At 44.2% G+C, this 20,174-nt stretch overlaps 1 long non-coding RNA gene across 1 annotated transcript; it reads right to left on the reverse strand.

The window, feature by feature from the left end:
* Positions 1-13,390: 13,390 nt before the first annotated feature.
* Positions 13,391-17,197, reverse strand: LOC141575429 (uncharacterized). The gene is made up of 2 exons (XR_012503012.1): positions 15,008-17,197; positions 13,391-14,925 (listed from the first exon to the last, which is right to left on the reverse strand). It is a non-coding gene; the product is annotated as an uncharacterized LOC141575429 (long non-coding RNA).
* Between the last annotated feature and the right edge of the window lie 2,977 nt (positions 17,198-20,174).

Below are 20,174 nucleotides of genomic sequence, written 5' to 3' on the forward strand. Positions count from 1 at the left end.
AGTGAGGAACCTTACTGACATAGTGCTGCAGTGTGAAGCATCTTAAATTCTTCATAAATAAAGGAATACAAAACAGTTTGCCATTTACCTTGACAAGCACGTGAGGTTTGGTGGGTGGGTGTGGCTTTTGGAGAAAGGGGCTTTGGAAGGGCCATGTCATTCACAGGATGAAATGCCACCGTTCTAGGGTGGGTGGCCATGGCTCATCCTCATTCTGTGTCTTCTCACTGGCTCAAAGCCAAAATTCTATTGCACTCAGCATTAGAGTTGTCCCCTTCCATTCACTGCAAGTGATTTCTGGTCACACTTAGTGGAGCTGATTACCATAGTATCATTATTTTGTGTTCCTTATCTCACTTTATCTTATTGTATTTTATTTTTGCTCTCAGTGCTGTTTTCCTCTTGCTGTACAACGTGGATTCCTGTGGGTGTGATTCTCTTGCAATAACACGTATCTCCGTGTCTTACCAAATATTTTATTACTTCAAGCTTCTCCTCAATATTCAAGGCTGTCCTTTATCATTCATACTTGGGTTTGTATAGCCAAAATGCTTTCTCGTGTTTGAGTTTCTGTCATGGATACTTCTATCATGAAATTCTGATGCTCGGGGACCGGCATCACACATACTTGACAGGTGTGGCCCACGGGTGATGGGGCTTGAGGTGTTAGCTCTCAGAAGGCAACGGCTTTGAGCTGGGTAGAGGGCACCCATCACCTACACCTCTTGGTGTATAGCTGCACAGAGCTAACCCACCTCATGGAAAGTGGCTTTTTTTTTTCTTTGGTTTTGTTTTTATGAGGTGGTCTTATTCTCCAATTTATCTGTTGGGTACTGTGATGGGTGGCCATAAATTATTGGCCACCCCCTTAGAGCCCATTTCCCTTCCCCTGGAATCTGGGCTGGGCCTGAGATTTCTCTGAGCCATTGAGTGCTTGGTGTTCTGGGTCTGCCAAGGCTGGGCTATTCCAGGCTTAGGACATTGTGTCTTCAAGTCCACCCACAGCTCTGGGAGATGCCCAGGCACCAGGGTATGTGGAGGGTAACAAGGCCCTCCTGCCCACATAAAGCTAAGCTACCCGCTGACCAGTCACTGCTGCTCCATGCACCACCTGAGGTGCCCCAGCTCGGTCAGGCCTCCAGCATCTACAGTCAACAGCACTCTGCAGGCTGGAAAAGCCACACTGCTCATTCCAGTCCACTTGCAGAACTGTGATCAACGATAAACAGTTTTTGTTGTTTGAAAAGGTACTATTTTTTAGGATGGTTTGTTGCATAGAAATGGAAAACTGAAGCATGTGAACAAATTCACTCCTTAACAACATGCATCATGGCCAAAGACACGGGGCGACCTCACTCCAAGACAAGGAGGTGACAGAGATCTTTGTACCCACTTACAGTGAACAAGGCTGGATTTGAGAGAAGAAAGCCAATATTCAGCTGAAAATTTTTGTCTCTATAATTGGCACTTTGAAATAACCACCCCTTTCTCACGGAACCACTCTAGATGCCCCACCCACAGATGCAAACTCACGATGCAGGTGCTGCTCCTGGGACTCAAACACCACACGTGGTTTTGTCATTAGGAATGCGATTTTCTAAAACAATGAACCATGCCTGGCAAAGTTCCAGACAAAATAGAGAAAAATCTCCTCTTAATTTACACCATAGATACATTCTTGGAAATGTCAGTGTTTTCATCCTGTGTAATAATATCCCTTGTATTTACGTATAAAGATTTAGATGAAAGGTTCAGATAATTATAAATGGATTTTTCCATCTGTGTGAACATCTGAGTGGGCATTCAAACTTCATGTGAGAGCAGGAGAAGTTAGTTACTTTGTGGGGTGATCAGCATCCCTATTCTCTTCCTACCAAATGCCAGAGGCAGCCCTCAGTTATCATGACAACCAAGCCAACCCAGAGTCTTACTCTGTGAGGGCTGAATTACCGCACTGCACTGATTGGGAAGGAGTGGAATCAGGAAAATTGGAACAGGGACGTATGAGCAGAGGCAATTAAACTGGGGGCCTCAAGTCCCTAAAGGCCACCATATCTTCTTGGAAAGTTGTGTAGGAAAGAGTTAAACATAGAAAGGTCTGCTTGCAAGGCTGACCCTCAGTTGACTCCAAGGGAACTTGGACTTTGGAAGGGATCCCCTCGTTCCTTAAATGATGAAAGTCTCTCCATGTTCCTAGCCTGTTTGTGCAAACAATGGGATTTATGTAAGACCTGTTTTCCTTCTGGGACTCTGACGTTTTGTTATGTGCTAGACAGAAGGTGGTTTGATGGGAAGCCCCCAGTAAAAAGCCCTGGGCACTGAGCCTCCAATTCCCTGGGATACAGCATTCCCATATGTCCTCACGGTTCGTCGGTGGAGGAGTTGAGTGCATCCTGTGTGACTTCACGGGGAGGGGGCTCTCAGAGTCCTGTGCGTGGTTTCCTCCAGACTTTCTCCATGTGCCTTTTTCCTTGGTTGGTTTTGATTCCCATCCCTCTGAGGCAGTCACAGCACTGGGCACAGCTGACATGTCTAGTCCTGGGAGGTGAACTGGGCGTGGTCGTGGGGAGCCCTGGCACAATGGTAGAAGGAGCCCTTCTCCCCGCTGAAGAGGTTAGTTCTCCTTTGCCTGAAGACTTGCAGTGGGCCTTCCCCTGGACAGGGCCTGAAGATAGTGCTGATTGTCCTCAGGACCCACCCCCATCGCCACTCTCTGCTTCTGGACCTATAACTGAACTCAAGTCCCAGCAGGCCCTAATGGGTGAGGTGCAAAGTTTACCCACAGAGAGGTGTGGTCTGCTTCTGGAAAACTGGTGACTTCCCTACTTTGTATCTACAGAATCCTTGGGAATATGTGTAGGAGTGGATCTTAAGGGGGTGGTATCAAGGTGGAAGGAATATCAGGCTGGCTGAGCCTGAATGTATTGATACAGCCTCTTTAAGATGAGATTCTGGATTCACTGTCTCAGCTTGATGCGTTAGAAGGGACCCCTCCAGTTTGTCTGGCTGAAATATGGGTGTTAGAGATTCTTCCAGTAAAGACACAGGAGCATCACAGAAAAAGCCTGAGTCACTGTGAACAGATTATTGGTAGAAACCTGGTCTTAAAGGATATTACTGCTGAGGGCAAGGAAGGAAGTGAGGAAGTTGGAGTCTGGAGGAAGGCACACACTTGTTATAACATAGCAGGAAGTTCAGTGACATTGAGCCCTGCAGTTAATGGAAAACAGAACTCACAAGCAATGAACTTGAAGACACAGTTAAGGAGATTTCCAAGCAAAGGGTTGGAGGTGTTGCTTGGTGTCTTATTACTGCTTAGAGTAAAATGTGATAGAAGAGAGGTGAATTGAAGGAAGAAGACTTGATGGTTTGGAAAACTCAGCCTCTGCAGATAACGGATGATCCTAAAAGACAGAAATGGATGCCCAAACCATGGCATGGAGAAAAGGCTGATTATGTGACTACCACTCTGCTGAAATCCTGAAAGTTCTTAAAAGTACAGAAGTTTTTAGCCACATAAATGACTCTTCTAAGAGATTAAGATCTGGTTTGACTGATAAGGTCAAGAGGGCCTGGGGAAACTTAAGAACATTTTTCCTCAGCCCTCTCAGCAGAGGCCAAAGTTACAGAAGGAATTATTTGGAAAACATTGGTGGATATATCTTAAGTGAAACTCAGTGAAAATATGCTCAAGGCCTACAAGTGTCTCAAAAACTAAGTTATAGCAGCAGAAACACTGCCACCTTGAACTGAATGGAACATAGATGGTATAAATTGGCAGAAAAGTTGGGACTGGGCAAAACACCAGGGGTTGTTTCACTTGTTTATTGTTGTATAACAAGCAACCTCAAAACTTAATGACTTACAAGACATGGAAGCAATCTAAATGTCCATTGATAGGTGACTGGATAAAGAAGATGTAGTATATTTATACAATGGAATACTACTCAGTCATAAAAAAGAATAAAACAGTACCATTAGCAGCAACATGAATATCGTTATTCTAAATGAAGTAAGCTAGAAAGAGAAAGAGGTATCGCTCATATGTGGAATCTAAAAAAAAAAAAATAGAAGATGCCAACAAACTCATCTACAACATAGAAACAGACTCACAGACATGGTAAATGATCTTATGGTTACTGGGGGAAAGAAGGTGGGAAAGGATAAGTTTGGGAGTTTGAGATTTGCCAATGATAACCATAATAGATAAAAATAGATAAAAACCAAATCTCTTCTGTATAGCACAGGGAACTATTTTAAGTATCTTGTAATAACCTTTAATGAAAAAGAATATGAAAACAAATACACATATGTATGTGCATGACTGGGACACTGTGCTGTACACCAGAAATGGACACACTGTAACTGACTATACTTCAGTTAAAAAAAACTTAATGGCTTAAACTCATGATGGGTCTGAAATTTGGAGTGGTTTTGACTGGGATGTTTCACCTCTACTCCACCTGGCTGGGGCTGGAAGACTCATTTGCAAGATGCTTCTTCCTTCCACATCTAGTGACTTAGTACTGCTCTTTGCCACCTAAGTGTCCCTGCTCCCCCTCCATGTGACAGCTCAACCCTCAGGGCCTCTCGGTGGAGTTTGGACTCCTCAGAGCATGGCGGTCTCAGGATAGCCCTATTTCTTCCATGGTGGGTGGCTTCCAGGGAGCAGGAAGCAGAAGCCGCCAGGCCAGCTAAGGACCTTTCTGCTATATTCTACTGGGCTAAGCAGTCTGAAGGCTGGTCTGACCATTCCTTTGAGGAGAACTTGAGAACTGGAGAATATTTTTGGAGTCACATTTGGAAAATACAGTCTACTGTGGAGTCCCCTGAGAAAAATTCTCTTTTCAGTAGTAGGAGTATACTCAGGTTTTGGGAATTTGGTAATGTGGTTAAAATATGAAATAACTTGAGTAGTAGCTCAGACACATGAGATTTTCCATTCTACAAACACACACAGAATCAGGGTGGTAATAGGGAGTGTGGACATATCCACAAGGGCTTTGTGCAACAAACCCAAAGAGGCATCCTTGACTGCAACAACTAGTGGAATAATCCCCTGCCAGCCACCTGAGTATCCGGTCACCCATCAGGCTGGCGAGTTGCTGGAAATGTTCCAAAAGACCTCTGGTGCTGTGTTTCCACAGGCAGAGGTGGGAAGGAAGCAGATAATGACAACTGATCCCTCACTTTATTTTACCGATGAGCACGTTTATGGATTTATGGTCATGCCATGGCTATTTACATTACCCAGAGCAACTCCCATAAGTGGAGAAGATTCTTTGAAATCCCTGCACCTCTTATCACAGTGACTATCATGTTATATCCCATCCAATGTCTTTCTTTTTTTTGCACATAAGGACTGATGATTTGTAAAGTGTCCTGATAAACCAAAGGGATACTCATTCATTCTGAGAAAGACTATCATGTCTCTTTGTTGTGCCAACACGCACATCAGCTACCAGCAGTTGTGTGATATGGCACCGTACTTGGTTCTACTCAATCCAGATAGTTTACATTTGCTCCCTGCCAGGAAACGTGGGCTAGTATTATTTGCTACCAGAAGCCCCATGAAAGTTTCCATATTAAATATTACCTTATATATTAATTATTAATAAATCAAATAGAACATATGTTTATACCATAAATCAACTCCAACTTGAACTGATTTTAAAATATACACTAGATCAGCGGTCATCTGATGTCATGATTTGTTACACTTTTTATGACAGGGATTTTTGGGAGCCAAATTTTTGAGCCTCTTGGGTCTATGAAATAGGTCATCTTTTATTAGGTTCTGTGATCATAAACAGTCTGATGGCTCATGGAATTAATAAGAGTGGACTGAGTAAAAATAGCCTACATAAACAGGAAGAAGGAAGCTGATAGAAATGTCCTGGACCTCACAGAAAGACCTGTTCCAGTGGCTACAGCTGAATAACAAACACTCCAGACTTAGTGGCTTGAAACACCAACAATACTTTATTTTGATCATGAAGCTGCTTCCTGGGGGAAGCCAAGCCAGGACAGTCATCATTGGAGAATCATGCAGATAGCCAATTAAATGTGTCCTGGAGCATTCAGTAAACTCAGCAGTAGGATAAAAGCATCGATAGAGACAGGGCCATGAGGAAGACACTCAGCCAGCAATTACCACATACCTTAGATTTTCGCATTCATATTCAATTTTTCTTGTAAGAGCACCTATGTTTACAAGGCTGTGGCTTCCATTTTGACAGCTCAGAAATTGATCACCGTATTCTATCTGGGTTCTTGAATGGAATGAGTGGAGATCTTGACCTCTGCCCCAAACAGCACAATGATATAGCATCTATGAGGCCAAGGGTCTGCTGCTGGAGATGTTTGGAGAAGTGTGTGTGTGCGTGCGTGCATGCCTGCCTGCCTGCCTGCCTGCCTGCCTGCCTGTGTACAATTCTGTCCAGAGAACTCAAGCTTGGAAATGACCCTAATTTGGTGAGGTCAATAAATTCATGCAATACTAAACCACAGAATAATTGGGTATGTTGGGAGAAAGTTGATTCTGATATCAAGAAGCATGTCATGAAATCGAAAATCCTCAAAGAAACATTAGTGTAAAGAAAAAAAAATTTTTTTTAAGAGCACGAAAACAAATGAGGCAGGAAATGTAGGAGGCTGATAATGGGTTAAGAGGGTGCGTGAAATAAGAAAGCATGTGTCCAGGGTCAAACCCAAATTACAGGTGATGACTCTGCTGCCCTCCCTAGTCTTTACTTCTGTCTTCCCAGTACGGGTTTATAAAAATGAATCCCTGTTAACAAAGTCAAACAAAAATTAAATTGTTGATTATCATCATCTTCTACCCTAAAGCAATTTAAGATAGACGGCCCTCTAAGTCATGTTGTAACTGAAGAAGAAACGCAGCCGGGCTTTGGACTTGCAGAGCGAGCCTTGGCAGCCAGGGCAATGAGTGGAGGAGATAACTGTTTTCTACACATTCAGACAGAAATCATGTGCTTGTGAATCCACCGTGAAAAGCAGGGAAGGGAAGTCATTTGCTCAACGCGAGTGTGTGAATCACTGCCCAGGACAATGCCAGACCAGACCCGGGCACCCGTGTAGATCTTTATAGAAAACCACACTGAAGGAAAAGTCAGTGGTTTCACCCATTAAGGAGGGGAGCTAACAGCAGCAGGGACTGGTGTGCACGTGTCAGCAAAGCAGACCTGAGTTATGAGCTGTCCCAAGGGCATCTTAGTACCAGAAGATCTTTGATTATTTGTCCAGCATGTATTTAGCTCTCTGAGGGGAAGGCAAAGGAAGGGTCCTCTGCTGGCACCCTCAGTTCCTCCTCCTATGATATCCAGAACAATTCTGCTTGGCTTGAGACTTGCATCCACCTTCAAGCTCCACATTCTCACTGTTGGTTCCTCTACACACTCACCACCCCCACCCCAGGAGCTGCTGAGAACAGTCCCCTTACAAACAAATGCCCTCTGCCCTTCCTAAGAGGACCTGTGGCAATCCTGTTCTCCCCATCTCTTCATCTTGGATGATGCTTTGGCACCTGATTGGTACCCAAGAAAGTTCTCTGAATGCCCAAGCTAATAGACAATGATATAAGACTTAAACTTACTGGGGAGTGTATAGCTCAGGGGTAGAGTGCATGCTTAACATGCATGAGGTCGTGGGTTCAATCCCTAGTACCTTCATTACAAATAAATATAAAATACCTAATTACCTCCCCCCTAAAAAATTTTAAAAATGAAAATAAATAAACTTAGTAAGGACCTCATGGGTCCAGTTGGGATGTATTTTCTGCTGATAGAAGACAGCAATGAATAAAATAGATTCTAGAATCCTCATGAAAATGAGATGTGTGTAAGAAAGATGATAAATGCTGGAGACGCTGTGGAGAAAAGGGAACCCTCCTACACAGCTAGTGGGAATGCAGTTTGGTGCAGCCACTGTGGGAAACAGGAGGGAGATTCTTCAAAAGACTAGGAACAGACTTACTGTATGACCCAGGAATCCCACTCCTGGGCATATGTCCAAAAGGAACCCTACTTCAAAAAGACACCTGCACCCCAATGTTCATAGCAGCAATATTTACAATAGCCCAGACGTAGAAACAGCCTAAATGTCCATTGGCAGATGACTGGATAAAGAAGATGTGGTATATTTATACAATGGAATACTATTCAGCCATAAAAATGACAACATAATGCCATTTGCAACAACATGGATGTCCCTGGAGAATGTCATTCTAAGCGAAATAAGCCAGGAAGAGAAGGAAAAATACCATATGAGATTGTTCATATGTGGAATCTAAAAAAAACCAAAATGAAGATAAATACAAAACAGAAACAGACTCATAGACATAGAATACAAACTTGTGGTTGCCAGTGGGGAGGGGAGTGGAAAGGGACAGAATGGGATTTCAAAATTTGTACATACTGACAGGCATATGTAGAATAGATAAACAAGATTATGCTGTATAGCACAGGGAAATATAAACAAGATCTTATGGTAGCTCACGGCAAAAAAAAAAAATGTGACAATGAATATATGTATGTCCATGTATAACTGAAAAATTGTGCTCTACACTGGAATTTGACACAACATTGTAAAATGACTATAACTCAATAAAAAAAAGTTTAAAAAAAATGGATTTGGGGGATAAGTGAATCACTGTATAATTCTAAAGCATTTAAGGCCATGAGACTCAGAGCCATGGTGTGGGAGGAGTTTGATGATGATATTTTGTTTATGCACTTTTATTTTAACTCTACAATACTACAGCAGCAATTAAAGATATAACAAGAGAGAATGGATGATATTTGGTGACCAAGAGGCTCAGTTACCCCGAAATATTTACTTTTTCTGGGTTTCATTGGTACCCGTTGGTACCAGAATTTCCTGCTTTGGCTCTTGAAGGTTTCAGGTACATTACACGAGAGGGTCCACTTGAAATTATCATCTGTCATCAGTGTGGAAGCATGAAAATAATTTCCCCTGAGTAGCGGGTGGAGGGTGGCTCAGGGAAGGGTAGAGAAAGCGAGAGGCTGGGAAGAGGGAGGGAGGTGCCCGCAGCCCCGGGGAACTTGCAGAAAGACTGAGCACTGGGCGTGGGGCACAGGCACTCAGCCTGTTGTGTGGAGAGTGAAGGCGAAGTAATGGGAGGAGGAGAGAGTTGTTAAGTGGAAAGAAAGGTGGGGAGGGATGGGGAGGAGTCCAGCCCAGACACACTGTTAATGTTTTAAAACACCTGGAGTGGTGCATTGGAGAGACCCCTGCATGGAAGGACAGGGTAAGAGGGCTGGGAGAAGGGTTGGTCTAGTTCAGCCAAGGGGTCATCACATACTTGTGTCACCTGCCTGCACATTGGGTGTCAGTAGCACCGTGTGCTGAATGTGAAGTATAAGAAATTGTAAGGATGCATTCTTATTCTTGAAAATTTTGTCCACAGTCAATACTATTTAATATAGTTGCTTTTGTTGCCCAGAGTAGCCAAGGTTCTAGGAATAAATGTATATGCATATGTGTGTGTATGTGAAGACGGTGGGTGGTATGTTGGTGACATACCAGGGTGAACTTGACTTTACAATACCAAGGGGCAACCTTGCCAGCTGAACACCCCTGTGATCGCAACTCCATTTGGACATGGGGCCATGCCAACCAGGGATGTGAGAGTGTCTTTAGTGTGTCCCTCTGGGAGGCCCGTGCCTCCACAGGGGTCCTACCTGTGCCGTGTCATCTTAGGGGTGCAGAGGAAATATGGAGAGGTTTTGGACCCAATCCTTGCTCTGTGGCCGAGAGGCCTGGGGCAGTGGTGGGACACCCCAAGCCTCAGATTTCTCTTCTGTCAAGTGGAGGTAACGGTGTCCCCTCTGCAGGGTCCTGGTGTCCCCTCTGCAGGGTCCTGGTGGGCCACAGGTATGAATTACCAATTATGCCCACCATGTTGGGGGTGCTTCGTGACTGTAAGCCAGGGGAGGCTGATAATTCCTTTGCTTTCTCATCCTTCATTTCTAGTTTTCAAGCAATTAAAGGGGCCAAGATTTTATTTATAAATGTTACAAATAATTTGTAATTATTAGGATTCAAGAGTCACAGGAAAGATGAACATTCCTAAACTGAGTTTCCCTTTTAAAACGCACACGCACACACATTTTGTCAGACAAGTAGCACGTTCCCAGCGTAAAGATCCAAGCAGTAGAAAAGGAAATAGAGTGAAAGCCCAGCTCTTGAAAACGCAGTCTTCAAGGTCTTCCCCTCTGCACTGATAAACATACTCAGACCATCTTTTCCCATCAGTTTTGAATCATCTAATACATACTATTTATGACTCTCTTTTTTAAAGTATACTTTGGAGATGGTTTTCTATGTTAGTCTGCACCCTCTCCCTTAGGGTTTTAGGGAGCTAAATAATATTCTATCGTATTGAAAAACTATGTTTAATTTAACCTTTTTTCCTCTTGAGAACATTTTAGTTATTTTCAATTTTGTAATATCACAGTGTTAGTGTCTCAGTATTTTTGCAGATACACAACACTAGATACCAGGCGTGGGACTGCAGGTCAGTGGAGATGCCCTTTTGTCATGCTGGATTTATTGATTTATTCTCCAGCAAACAATGTGTGAGAGTGCCTCAAATTTTTGCCAAGAATGTCTATTTTCAATGTGAAACACTTTGTCAATTGGTGGCCTATTATTTGCAATGTTTTGTTGATGAGTGGGACTGAACATTTACAACAATGCTTCCTTTCTTTTGTATTTCTCTTCTTCTTTTCTGTGACCTTGTTCATTTCATTTGCTGACTTTTCTGGGAGTTATCTTACTGTTACTGATTTGTAAGAGTTTAAAAAATATCTAAGGACATTATGCTTTTTCTGTCAATTTACCTTATATTCTTTATTTTTATGTTTTATAATTGTGCAGATGGTTTTACATTTTCTCTGGTTAAATTAATTAATTTTTCCACTTATGACTTCTTGCTTTTACACTTTTCTTAGGAAATTCTCTTCCATGTTATATTTATTTTTTCTTTTGTTTTCAAATTTGTATCTATCCATTTTGAGGGCTGTTAAAATGCCCTTTTATTTAAACACATTTATCTTACATACATCAGTCTCCTTCCGGACTTTCAAATTCTATCCTTCTGATTTGCCTTTTCTGTTTCAAAACCCACTCTTTTAATTATTATAACTATATAATGCGCTTTCATATCTGGTAGGGCAAGTCCCCCTTCTCAGAGATTTCTGCTTGGCTATGGTTATAATTATTCCTCCCATTAATATTTTAGAATTAGCTTGCCCAATTCTATTTAAAAGCTGGTTATGAGGTAGCCCAAGTATTTATTCACTGCTGAATGAATAACCACACTATGGCTCATTCACACGAGATGTCAGGCAGAAGTAAAAAAAAAAAAAATTGAACTACAGATATACATGACCACTTGGCTGAATCTCAAAATAATTACACTGAGTGAAAGAAGTTAGACACAGAAGAGCACATACTGTAAGATTCCATGTATATAACTTCTAGAAGAGGCAAAACTGACCCACAGTGGAAAAACAGACAGTGCTTGCATCTCAGTGGGAGTGGGGATCAATTGGCAGGTGTTTGGGAGAACTTTTGGGGATGATGTTACTATTTCATGCTTAATATCAGTTTCTGTTACACATCTGTTTCCATTCCAAACCTTAGGAAATGCTCTCTTAAGATTTGGGCATTTAATTGTGTGGGAAATTTTCTTTAAAAAACTGTAAAATATGATTGACTCTAGCTGATGATATGTCCATGAAATGTTTAGGGTGAAATGTAATGGCATCTGCAAATTTGATATGCATTAAAAAGGACAGATTGATGGGCTGATGGAAGAATGGGTAGATGGACAGTTGGTGATAAAGCAAATATGGTAAAATGTTAAGAGGAGTTGAGGTGGTGCATATATGGATGTTTGCTATAAATTTTTTAGAAGTAAATCTATGCCAATTCATTTTAGTCTCAATTTCATTAATCTCATGAACGAATATCAAACTTTTGTCTTTGATGGTCCCTGTTCACATTCCCAACTTCATCTCAAATCCCTCTTACTTTTGTCTGTTATGTTCAACTTATATTGACCTTTGCTTCATTTATACGATCTCTCTATTCAGTTCCTTGAACATGTGAAAAAAATTTCTCACCTCAGGAATTTCCACAGACTGTTCCCTATACTGGAACATTTTTTCCATTACTCTTTCCTTGACTGGCTTCTTATCAAATTCCAAGACTCAGTTTATATGTCATTTTATCTGAGATTCCTTCCTTGGCCGCTCTGTATAAGTCAGTTACCCAACTGTCCTCTAAAGTTGCACCCAGTTTCTCTAGCACTCATCATGATTTACAATTATATATTTGATTTTCTTATTGTCAGTCTCCATCACTAAACTATTAAGTTCTAAAACTGCAGGAAGGAACTATATGTCTGTTTTACTTATCAATATATACTTGGTTAATGGCAGGCATGCAATAAAAGTCTGTTGAATAAACGAAGAGAACCTTGGCTCAGTAAACACACGTCCAAATATTCCTACTGAAGTTATACCTACTGAGTACTTATTTCTATTTGGTAAAGGGAGGGGAGGAAACCGAGTAAGAACAAAGGTTAAAGCTCTTATGAATGCCCCTCTCCTAGTGGATCACATAGGTAGCAATCAATAATTTTGTCATATTGGTGTCCTTGTTCATAAATTCACAGATTTGATAGCTAGATCATAAAAGGAAAAACTTCAGCGTACCAAGCAGACAGGTGGTTATTAGCTTATAAGATATATGTCCAGACAAAGAGGTTAGTATTAAGGAAAAATGAGTACAGAAGTGGTTTCTACTGTTAAATGTAGTTACAGTATCTAAGGGAGGTGAGCACCCGCCATTCCTCTAAACTAGACAGGTGTGGGGTGCTGCCGAGTACTATGTACGCAGGGGACTTCAAAGCTGGGTACAATGTAGACGTTAAAGCAACAATGTGTCACATAAAAATAGGTAATAAATTAGATATCAATTAATCAATTATATGCAGTTTCCCCATCCAGAATTAAACATGTCAAACGAAAGTAAGCAAACTAGATAAGTAGTAGGGCTAACATACTGCATCTTATTGACTATGTTCAATTCTGCATTGTTTATTATATATCAAAAATCTATCAAATACTATAGAAATTCTAAGTAAAAAAACTAGTAATTCATAAAACTATTATCCCATTTTCATACTAAAACAAATGCACAAGCACTTCAAATTTACTTGCTGTTAATTTCTGTAAATCTTACTAACTTCTAGACTCAAAAGGCAAAAGCTTTCAGGTTATTGCTGTTATACGCATAGCTTTTCTTAAATAAAAAATGACAAGGCATCAATAAACTGGGCTTCAAGTTAGAGAAATGTAATTTAATAGTTCTCTGGGGATTAACACATGGCTTCAAAACAACTTACAACTCTGCTTTTTCTACCATCCGGATGAGCCGACTCTCTTCAAACTGAACTATGCCTCCAGCCTGCAGCAGTTCTAAAAGGACCCTAATATTTAAAATAAACCAGTAAGAATACTTGCAATCTACTTTTATTTACTAGCTCTTTAAGAATCCATTTAGCCACACAAACCGTATCTTTTTTTGGTCTTATAACTTGCTGATTTTTCAGCGTGTCTTTCACGTACACAAGGGATTGTTAGACCGCCATTATAAAGTGATCATATTGTATTTAAGTCTGGTAAAAAGATACAACAGTTCTATTTTTCCAACATGGAGGGAATGCCAGTGTTTGCAAACAAAGCCTTATTAGAACATCTAATTGACCCTCCCCACTAAGCTAAAAATGTCCATACATATACTTTCAAGAAGCAAATTTTTGTCTAATGCTTTTACGGCTTATGATTCTTCAAAATCTGTGGCCTACAGGTAGTGTCCATGTTCACATGTTAATTTTTCTACCTAAACATGGGGTTTCTCCTACTACAGCATATGCACAACCGCCAAAGGGCCAAACAACCACAATGTGCACCAGTGGTTAAATGGATAAACCAGATAAGGTATAGAAATATCATGGGGTATTATTCATACTTAAAAGGGAATGAAATTCTGACATACGCTACACATTGATATATCTTAAAACCATTATGCTAAGTGAAATAAATGAGTCACTAAAGCACAAATGCTGTACGATTCCACTTATATGAGGCACACAAAGTAGTCAAATTCACAGAGACAGAAAGTTATGTGATAGTTACCAGGGGGTTGGGAAGTGGGTAACTGGGGAGTTACAGCTTAATGGGTACAGTTTCAGTTTGGGAAGATAATGTTCTGGAGATGGAGGTGGTGATGGCTGAACAACAATGAGAATATATTTCATGAGAACTGTACACTAAAAATGCTTCAAATGACAAATTTTATGATATATATATTTGACCACAATAAAAAAATGAACAAAAATATTGGGATTCTTATAATTAATCTTTATCACACCAAGTAGCTGCATTTAAAAGGTGACCAGGATTTTGAGATTGAGACATCAATATTTTTAAATCAACCTCAAAATATAATAGAATCACTACATTGTCCTTAGAGTAGCATGAGAAAGCTCTCTCCTGTATTTAAGTTCAAGATCCAGAGTAACACAACCCTTCTCAGAACCCAGGAAAACATTTAACAAACTATTTTTCAAACATAGATAATTTGATTACTTTCAAGTGAAAAAAATTTTAAAGACATAAAAGAAATAAAACCTCCCAACTTTACACTTCAGAACCCTAACTTAATCCACTCTGAGTACTGTAATGTACCGTCGAGGGGAGCAAGGCTGCGGTGAGCCCGCCTGCTGGAAGCCTATCCCCACGCCGCTGCTGAGGCCGTCTTAACCAGCTGCCTGCAGCCCACTGCTGCCTTTTCAGGGACTTTGTACGCCAGCTGTCAAATGCAGGCATTGATAAAGATCAAATTATATAAACTTACACAAATAAATTAAGTTAATAAGAAAGATAATTAATACCTGAAGCCAGTCCTCCCTCTTTATTGTCCTGCATTTGACTGTGCGCGCTCTCAAGGTCCGTGACTGTGCCGTATCTGTGCTGGAAGCACCGCGTAAGAGGTGGTGCGCATCTCTTCCCCACTCCACGCGCACTGTGATGGCGCAGCGGTAGATCGCGATCAGCTGTGGTGGGAGTCCTAATGCCATGGAAACTGGCAAATGCTGTAAATCAGGGCTTGTGACATTTTTAAAGGGTTGTAAAACAAATAAAGAACATGTGACAGAGACCATATTTGGCCCATAAAGCCTAAAATATTTACTCTCTGGCCCTTTATAGAAAAAGTGTCCCTATTCCTGGTTAAGAAATTAACAGGGATAGTAAGACAATCAAACTCAAAAGTGTGCATGTCGGAGTCATTACTTTTAAATAGCACAAAAAAAATTAAGGAATTTTTTTTCCAATATTCAAAAGCTGTTACACGATTCAGCAAAGAAGTCCCGTGACTGATGAATGAGGGAACTTGGGACATGCTTTCACAGGTGCACTTTCATCTCATTCACTTACAAAAATGAACGTATCACCCAACATCCATATCAGAACGAACCAGTTGTCAAACTTTTATTAGCAAACCACTAGAAAATATTCAAATAAACCACGTGAACAAATTCTGACACATAACAAACAGTACAAGAGAAAGTGCAGGATTAGAAAGCAAAGAACTGGGTTCTCATCTTAGCTGTGACCTGGAGCAATTTACTGCATCGGTTTTCTTTCTACATTTCTAAAATCGGTGTGGGAAAAGCCCCAGATAATCCCAAAGAGGATTCCCAACAACAGATTATTACTGTACTATGATTACTTTTAAAGGTCTGGCATCTACATTTAGGCTTGGTTTTAACTTGTTTTATTCAGTTAGTTACATGAAGCTTTTATCATGTTTTACCATGCATAACATGCTTCACTTTTCCTGCCGATAGAAAAAATTGGGGCACAACGAGGGCTCCATCTTACTATTTGCATTCAATGTAATTAAAGAGACAATCAAAATTTTCGCAGCTGTTCTCTTCCCTAAGACAGTCTGCAGCTGTCAGGGAGCCACAGGTGTGCAGAGAAAGGGCTCACTGTTGCTATTCTGTGTTCTTTACCTGAGTCTCATCCTCCCAGCCAGGCACTATTACCACAAAGAATCAGCACAGCTCTCAAAATGCTTAATTTTTGTAGCTTAATTATCTGACAGTTTCAATTTGAAAGAGACTGGCTCTTTCAGTGCTCAGAGTTAGTGGGTAAGCTTTTAAGAAATCCTACTCCCTGAAAAGACCCTCAAGAAGGGGCATAAGTAGAAAGAAGTGGTAATTTTTCACAAAACTACAATAAATCATCCTAAAATGTATATGGAATCACAAAAGACCCAGAATTACGGAAGAATTACTGGAGAAAAAGAACGAAGCTGGAGGAATAACTCCCAGACTTCAGACAATACTACAGAGCTACGATCAAAACAGCACATATATGACATAGTAAGAAAAAACAAACAAACCAATCCAAAAATGGGCAGAAGACTTAAGCAATTCTCCAATGAAGACATACAAGTGGCCAATAGGCACATGAAAAAATGCCCAATATCACTAATTATCAGAAAAATGCAAATCAAAACTACAATGAGATATCACCTCACGCCAGTCAGAAAGGCCATCATTCAAAAGTTCACAAATGACCAATGCTGGAGAGGCTGTGGAGAAAAGGGAACCCTCCTACACTGCTGGTGGGAATGCAGGTGGGTGCAGCCACTGTGGAAAACAGTATGGACATTCCTCAAAAGACTAGGAATAGACTTACCGTATGACCCAGTAATCCCACTCCTGGGCATATATCCAGAAGGAACCCTACTTCAAAATGACACCTGCATCCCAATATTCATAGCAGCACTATCTACAATAGCCAAGACATGAAAACAGCCTAAATGTCCATCAACAGATGACTGGATAAAGAAGAGGTTGTATATTTATACAATGGAATACTACTCTGCCATAAAAAAGGATACAATAATGCCATTTGCAGCAACATGGTTTGACTTAGAGATTGTTATACTAAGTGAAGTGAGCCAGAAACAGGAAGAAAAATTTCATATGATATCACTCATTTGTGCAATCTAAAAAAAAGACACTATGAACTCATCTACAAAATAGAAATATACTTGCAGACTTCGTAAACAATCTTATGGTTACCAGGGAAAGGGGGTGAGAAAGGATAAATTTGGGAGTTTGAGATTTACAAATGCTAGCCACTGTACGTAAAAATAGATTTTAAATATAGTGGCTTCTGTATAGCATAGAAATCTATGTTCAGTATCTGGTCATAACCTCTAAAGGAAAAGCGGCTACAGCCACCAACTGACGGAAACAAGATCAGAAAGGAGAGCTGTTACCCTAGAGACCAGTCCTCCTAAAGTCCCTGTCTGCCGCTGACGCTGCCCCCTGACCGCACTTCGCCCTCCTCCCAGGAGCAGACTGCCATGAAGACGTGGGTCCTGCGAGGCAGAGGCGGAGGCTGCTCCCAGGATAGGCCTGGGGGAAGATGGGAGCAAGTCCACCTTCTCCCCCTGGGGCAGCACCCCTCCCCGCAGCCGCCCCCCCGAACACGCTGCGCCTGTCTCCCGGGAGCCCACTGACCTGGAAACAAGTGTCCTGCGAACCTGGGGCAGCGGCGAGAAGAGGGGAGCTGCCCCTAGTGAACTGATCAATTTCTCCCCGTCATCCCCGCGGCAGGGCCTGGGGTCGGCCTCTGCTGCCCCAGGTTCGTGGGACGCAGGTGACAGGTCAGCCTGCTCCCGGGAGGCGTGCGCCATGGGGTCAGAGGCGGCGGCAGCGGCGGGTTTAGGGATCTGCCTATGAGAGCCTGTGGATTTGCTTCTACCTCCCCCGCAGCCTGCCCTAGGCTCGTCCTGTGCTACTCCAGGTTCTCGGGACTCAGGTGACAGGTCATCCGGCTCCTGGAAGGCGGGCGCTGTGCCGTCAGGGGGCTGCGGAAGCGATGGCGGGATTGGGGCTGCCCTGAGCGGGCGCGGGGATTTGCTCCCCTTTCCCGCTGTCGCTGCCGCTGCCCCCGCACACTGGCAGCACCGCGCCCGCCTTCCAGGAGCAGACTGACCTGTCACCTGCGTCCCGCGAACCTGGGGCAACAGAGGCCGCACCCAGGACAGGACGCAGGGGAGATGGGAGCAAACCCACAGGATCACAGAGGCAGACCCCTCTTCCCGCCGCCGCCTCTGATGCCGCGGGCTCCGCACCCTGACGGCACCGCGTCTGCCTCCCAGGGGCAGGCTGACCGCCAGACGGCTTGCACGGGGCAGCCCCCATCCCACCGTGGCGCCACCTGCGGCCCCGTGACCACACTCATCCGCCTCCTAAGAGCAGGCCATGGCCTGAAGGCTGGTCGGAGCTGCTCCCTGGCCGTCCAGCGCCCTCCCATCTCCTGGAGCTGCACCCGCTTTCTCAAACCCGGGTATACCCGGCAGGGAAGACACGGAGTTCAGGGACTACCAATGTGGGGGAGGGGCACCGCGAACCAGGGCGGCGCCCGGCACCCGCCTCAGGGCCCTAAGGAGCTGCGCGGCCCGGGCCTCACCCGCCGGCTCCCCGACCTGCGCCCCCTTACCTGCCCGGCGACGGCAGCAGAGGCGACGGCAAGCGGCGGCCCAGACCCCAGGCCGCGTTCCTCCTCGGGGACCTGGTCCAGGAGCACCTGGCTCCCGCCCAGCTTCCACACGCTCTGGGAGGGTTCCGGCGTCTGCGTCCCTCCTCCTCCCGCCCGCAGCGCGGACGCTCGGGCTGGGGCTCCTGCTGTGCGGGGCCCGGCGACTGGGGGCTGCGGGGCGGCGGGGCGGCGGGGCGGCGGGGCGGCGGGGCGGGCCCACCCCACGACCGCCCTGCAAGGTCTCCATCCCGCCACTGACTGGTCCTGGCACCCAACCAGCACCACCGCCGGCGCGGGCCAGGCAACACCCCCAGCCCCTCTCCCAATGCTCGACTCCCCTTCCCACCCCGTTGCTGTCCCTGTAGCCCCAGCCAGGCCCGGTCTCTGACAGGACCTCCAAAATGGGGCTCCTCCTCACACCGAGGTCCCCGCCCTCACACTGCTCACCCCTCTTGCCTCACCGCAGGACCCCCACCGCAACATCCCGAAATGGTCCGCCTCAGCCCTCAGCCGGGTCAGTTCCACTCGGAGCGGCCCCTCACTGCTCAGCCTGTCCCCCCTCACTCCAAGTGCACCACTACCCCCATCTGACCCCCTCACCCATCACCCCGTGGTTGGGGCGGGAAAGTCTGGGCTCCGGTCTCCATGGCGACTGCCAGGAGCAGGGGATCTGGCCTAGTGTCTGGCCACACAGCTAGTGTCCAAGGCTACAGGCTGCGGCGGGTCGGGCTGGAGGCGGTTCCAATTCCTGCACTCTGCTCTGTGCCTCGTCTGAGCCAGCGGGTCAGGGTCGTTCAGGGCTGCCCGCCACTGGCCTGTGGGCCATCCGTTGTTGATATCCCTGATGGTGATCGGGCCCCCTAGGGTGGAGGCGCTGGGCTTGCGGACCAGTGGGGGGGGTGCAGCTGAGCTTGCGGCATGGACAAGCAGGCGGGTGGGATGTGTGCATGGCCTGGGCTCAGCCCAGTGGTTACAGGGACCCTGTCCATTAGCGCCAGGGCAGAGGAAGAGGGACTGGAGCTTTGAAAGTGTCCACATTAGGAAGCCAAGGCTGGAGAGCAAAGCAGGCAGCTGTGCTGGCCAGGCCACCTTGGAGCCTGCCATGACACTGGTCCTTTGCATACAGGGAGACTGACCATTGACCAGCCAATGAGACGTTTCATACCCCCCAACCTTGGTATACTTTACAGGCAATTGAAGGTACTTTAAGAGGTAATTTTAATCACCAGTAATTATTACTTTCTCTGCGGGAGAGCAGGTCCACAGTCATGGTGAACCTGGCAGGGCTCCTGCCTGAACCCCAGCCTGGGCAGATGAGGACCTGCCCAGAAACATCCTCTTACCTCTCACCAAAAGGCACTGTAGTAGAGAAGAACAAATCTGACTCCATTAGATCTGTTTCTTTTCCTTTAAACCTGTGCCCTGTTTTCTAGGCTTAGTCTTGCCAGCTCTGCACTTTGTGTAAAACAATGTTGCCTTTAGCCTGAAATGTAC

This window comes from Camelus bactrianus, chromosome 3 (genome assembly GCF_048773025.1).
Source record: "Camelus bactrianus isolate YW-2024 breed Bactrian camel chromosome 3, ASM4877302v1, whole genome shotgun sequence".
NCBI lineage: Eukaryota > Metazoa > Chordata > Mammalia > Artiodactyla > Camelidae > Camelus > Camelus bactrianus.